Source organism: Apodemus sylvaticus, chromosome 2 (assembly GCF_947179515.1).
Source record: "Apodemus sylvaticus chromosome 2, mApoSyl1.1, whole genome shotgun sequence".
Lineage (NCBI taxonomy): Eukaryota > Metazoa > Chordata > Mammalia > Rodentia > Muridae > Apodemus > Apodemus sylvaticus.
Genome location: NC_067473.1, coordinates 167660242 through 167665824, shown reverse-complemented (window position 1 = coordinate 167665824; position 5583 = coordinate 167660242).

The following is a 5583-nucleotide window of genomic DNA, read 5'->3' as shown; positions in this document are numbered from 1 at the left end:
GTGAGGTGCCCAGTTTTCAGAGGAATCGCCAGACTGATTTCCAGAGTGGTTGTACCAATTTGCAACCCCACCAGCAGTGGAGGAGTGTTCCTCTTTCTCCACATCCTCTCCAACACCTGCTGTCTCCTGAATTTTTAATCTTAGCCATTCTGACTGGTGTAAGGTGAAATCTCAGGGTTGTTTTGATTTGCATTTCCCTAATGACTAATGAAGTTGAGCATTTTTTAAGATGCTTCTCCGCCATCCAAAGTTCTTCAGGTGAGAATTCACTGTTTAACTCTGTATCCCATTTTTTAATAGGGTTGTTCGGTTTTCTGGAGTCTAACTTCTTAAGTTCTTTGTATATATTGGATATTAGCCCTCTATCTTATGTAGGATTTGTGAAGAACTTTTCCCAATTTGTTGGATGCTGATTTGTCCTTTTGATGGTGTCCTTTGCCATACAGAAACTTTGTAATTTTATGAGGTCCCATTTGTCAATTCTTGATCTTAGAGCATGCGCTATTGGTGTTCTGTTCAGAAATGTTCTCCCTGTACCAATGTCCTCAAGGGTCTTCCCCAGTTTCTTTTCTATTAGCTTCAGAGTGTCTGGCTTTATGTGGAGGTCCTTGATCCATTTGGATTTGAGCTTAGTACAAGGCGATAATGATGGATCAATTCGCATTCTTCTGCATGCTGACCTCCAGTTGAACCCGCACCATTTGTTGAAAAGGCTATCTTTTTTCCATTGGATGTTTTCAGCCCCTTTGTCGAGGATCAAGTGGCCATAGGTGTGTGGGTTCATTTGTGGATCTTCAATCCTGTTCCATTGATCTGCCTGCCTGTCACTGTACCAATACCATGCAGTTTTTAACACTATTGCTCTGTAGTATTGCTTGAGGTCAGGGATACTGATTCCCCCAGAATTTCTTTTGTTGTTGAGAATAGTTTTAGCTATCCTGGGTTTTTTGTTATTCCAGATGAATTTGTTAATTGCTTTTTCTAACTCTGTGAAGAATTGAGTTGGGATTTTGATGGGTATTGCATTGAATCTGTATATTGCTTTTGGCAAAATGGCCATTTTTACTATATTGATTCTGGCGATCCATAAGCATGGGAGGTTTTCCCATTTTTTGAGGTCTTCTTCCATTTCCTTCTTCAGAGTCTTGAAATTCTTGTCGTAAAGATCTTTCACATGTTTGGTAAGAGTCACCCCAAGATACTTTATACTGTTTGTGGCTATTGTGAAGGGGGTAATTTCCCTAATTTCTTCCTCAGCCTGCTTATCCTTTGAGTATAGGAAGGCCACTGATTTGCTTGTGTTGATTTTATAACCTGCCACTTTGCTGAAGTTGTTTATCAGCTGTAGGAGTTCTCTAGTGGAGTTTATTGGGTCACTTAGGTAGACTATCATGTCATCTGCAAATAATGATAGTTTGACTTCTTCCTTTCCAATTTGTATCCCTTTGACCTCCTTATGTTGTCGAATTGCCCGAGATAGTACCTCAAGTACAATATTGAAAAGATAAGGAGAGAGGGGGCAGCCCTGTCTAGTCCCTGATTTTAGTGGGATTGCTTCAAGTTTCTCTCCATTTAGTTTGATGCTGGCTACCGGTTTGCTGTATATTGCTTTTACTATGTTTAGGTATGGGCCTTGAATTCCTGTTCTTTCCAAGACTTTAAGCATGAAAGGATGCTGAATTTTGTTAAATGCTTTTTCAGCATCCAATGAAATGACCATGTGGTTTTTTTCTATGAGTTTGTTTATGTAGTGGATTGCATTGATGGATTTCCGTATATTAAACCAACCCTGCATTCCCAGGATAAAGCCTACTTGATGATGGTGGATGATCATTTTGATGTGTTCTTGGATTCGGTTGGCAAGAATTTTATTGAGTATTTTTGCATCGATGTTCATAAGGGAAATTGGTCTGAAGTTCTCTTTCTTTGTTGGATCTTTGTGTGGCTTTGGTATCAGCGTAATTGTGGCTTCGTAGAAGGAATTGGGTAGTGTTCCTTTTGTTTCTATTTTGTGGAATAGTTTGAAGAGTATTGGTGTTAACTCTTCTTTGAAGGTCTGATAGAATTCTGCATTGAAACCATCTGGTCCTGTGCTTTTTTTGGTTGGAACACTTTCTATGACTCCTTCTATTTCTTTAGGCGTTATGGGACTGTTTAGATGATCTATTTGGTCCTGATTTAATTTTGGTATTTGGTATCTGTCAAGGAAATTGTCCATTTCCTCCAGATTCTCCAGGTGTGTTGAGTACAAGCTCTTGTAGTAGGATCTGATGATTTTTTGGATTTCCTCAGTTTCCGTTGTTATATCTCCCTTATCATTTCTAAGTTTGTTAATTTGGATACTTTCTCTGTGCCCTTTGGTCAGTCTGGCTAAGGGTTTATCTATCTTGTTGATTTTCTCAAAAAACCAGCTCCTGGATTCGTTGATTCTTTGTATGGTTCTCCTTGTTTCCACTTGACTGAGTTCAGCCCTGAGTTTGATGATTTTCTGTCTTCTACTCCTCCTGGGGGAATTGGCTTTTTTTATGTTCCAGGGCTTTCAGGTATGCTGTTAAGCTGCTAGTGTATGCACTCTCCATTTTCTTTTTAAAGGCACTCAGGGCTATGAATTTTCGTCTTAGAACTGCTTTCATTGTGTCCCAAAGATTTGGGTATGTTGTGCCTTCATTTTCATTAAATTCTAAAAAGTCTCTGATTTCTTTCTTTATTTCTTCTTTGGCCAAGGTGTCATTGGGTAGAGTATTGTTCAGCTTCCATGTGTATGTGGGATTTCTGTTGTTTTTGTTGCCATTGAAGACCACTCTTTCTCCATAGTGATCTGATAGGAGGCATGGGATCAGTTCGATCTTTTTATATTTGTTGAGGTCTGTCTTGTGACCAATTATATGGTTGATTTTGGAGAAGGTACCATGAGGTGCTGAGAAAAAGTTATAGTCTTTTGTTTTAGGGTGAAATGTTCTATAAATGTCAGTCAAGTCCAATTAGTCCAAAGCTTCAATTAGTTTTATTGTGTCCCTGTTTAGTTTCTGTTTTCCTGATCGGTCCATTGAGGAGAGTGGAGTGTTGAAGTCACCCACAATTATTGTGTTAGGTGAAATGTGTGCTTTGAGCTTCAGTAAAGTTTGTTTTACAAAAGAGGGCGTCTTGCATTTCGGGCATAGATATTCAGAAATGAAAGATTTTCTTGGTGGATTTTTCCTTTGACCAGCAAGAAGTATCCTTCTTGTATCTCTTTTGATGACTTTAGGTTGAAAGTTAATTTGATCTGATATTAGAATGGCTACTCCGGCTCATTTCCTGAGACCATTGACTTGTAAAATTGTCTTCCAGCCTTTTACTCTAAGGTAGTTTTTGTCTTTGACATTTAGTTGTGTTTCCTGTAAGCAGCAAAATGTAGGGTCCTGTTTCCTTATCCAATCTGTTAGTCTATGTCTTTTTATTGGTAAGTTGAGTCCATTGACATTAAAAGATATTAAGGAATGGTAATTATTGCTTCCTGTCATTTTCGATGTTATTTTTATATTTGAGTGGTTATCTTCTTTTGGGTTTGATGAAAGAAGGTAACTATCTTTCTTTTTCCAGGGTGTAGTTTCCATCCATGTATTGGAGTTTTCCTCCTATTATTCTTTATAGAGCTAGGTTTGCAGAAAGATATTGTGTAAATTTGGTTTTGTCATAGAATATCTTGGTTTCTCCATCTATTGTAATTGAGAGTTTTGCGGGTATAGTAGTCTTGGCTGACATTTGTGTTCTCTTAGAGTCTGCATGAGATCTGCCCAGGATCTTCTAGCTTTCATGGTCTCTGGTGAGAAGTCTGGTATGATGCTGATAATCTTCCTTTATATATTACTTGGGCTTTTTATCTTGCTGCCTTTAATATTCTTTCTTTGTTTAGTACATTTGGGGTTTTGATTATTATGTGATGGGAGGCATTTCTGCTCAGGTCCAGTCTGTTTGGAGTTCTGTAGGCTTCTTGTATATTCATGGGCATCTCTCTCTTTAAGTTGGGAAAGTTTTCTTCCAAAATTTTGTTGAAGATATTTGCTGGCGTTTTTAGCTGTAAATCTTCACTCTCATCTATACCTAAAATCCTTAGGTTTGGTCTTCTCATTGTGTCCTGGATTTCCTGGATGTTCTGGGATACCAGCTTTTTGCATTTTGCATTTTGACTGTTGAGTCCATGGTTTCTATGGTATCTTCGGCATCTGAGATTCTTTCTTCCGTCTCTTGTATTCTGTTGTTGATATTTGCATCTATGGCCCTTGATTTCTTCTCAAGGTTTTCTATCTCCAAAGTTGTCTCCCTTTGTGATTTCTTAGTTGTTTCTACTTCTGATTTTAGATCCTGGATGGTTTTTCGTAGCTCATTCACTTGCTTGTTTGTGTTTTCCTGTAATTCATTAAAAGATTTTTGTGTTTCCTCTTTCATGACTTCTGCTGTTTGACCCACTTTCTCCTGCATTTCTTTAAGGTTTGTGTGTGTGTGTGTGTGTGTGTGTGTGTGTGTGCGTGTGCGTGTGCGTGTGCGTGTGTGTGTGTGTGTGTGTGTGTGTGTTTCTTCTTTATTGGCTTCTATCTCTTGAGCCTTATTCTCCTGAATTTCTTTAAGTGATTTTTGTGTTCCCATTATACGGGTTTCTAGCATATTCATGTTCCCCTGTATTTCTTTAAGAGATTCATTTATATCCTTTTTGTGTTCTTCTAGCAGCAGCAGCAACAGTGATTTTAAATCCAAATCTTGTTTTTCTGGTGTGTTGGTGTACCTATGACTTGCTGATGTTGGAGAGTTTGGTTCAGATGCTGCCATATTGCCTAGATTTCTGTTAGTAGCATTCCTGTGTTTGCCCTTTGTCATCTTGTTATTTCTGGCATTGGTCTTGTCTCTGGCTGGTGTTTGTGCCTCCTGTGAGGCTACAGGGATATTTCTGCAACACTGGATGGCTGGGTTTCCCCTGTTACAGATTGCTGATGTGCTGTCCTCCTCTTGGGTGCCCTTGGAGCCCTAGTGTGCCTTGCCCCAGGTTGTCTGTGTGAACCAGGCAGTGCCCGTTTGCTCCTTCAGTTTGTGCTGATGGTCTGTGCTGCGGGATCATTTCTGAGTGCTGGTCACTGTGCTGGACAGCCGATCTCCCAACCAGGTTGGTGCACACAAGGCTAGCCTAGCTGCTGAGGCACTGAGTCTAGGCAAATGCCTGGCAAGCTAAAGCCTGAGCAAAGGTCCCCTCGGCTATGACTGTTAATTGATTCTCTGAGGTGGCCAGGATGGAAGAGTGTGCATGTGCTCCCTGAAAGTGCAGGGAGAGTCTGCTAGGCTAACAACCTCCTGGCCGGGTTGGCACACAAATGGCCCAACGAGCAGCCCAGGGCCGGGGGTCAGTCCAAGGCCTGTCAGTCTTAGCCACCACCACCCCCTCCCCACCTCCCCCGCAATGTTAGCCTTGGGCTATGACTCGTGGGCAGAGAGACTCTCATACTGACTGGTGGGAGGCACTGTAAATCTGCCACCACTTGCTGCCTGGCTGGCCAGTGAAGGTCAGTGGTAGTGGGTGCAAGGCCTGCCTGGACCCTGTCACCTTGGTTCTAC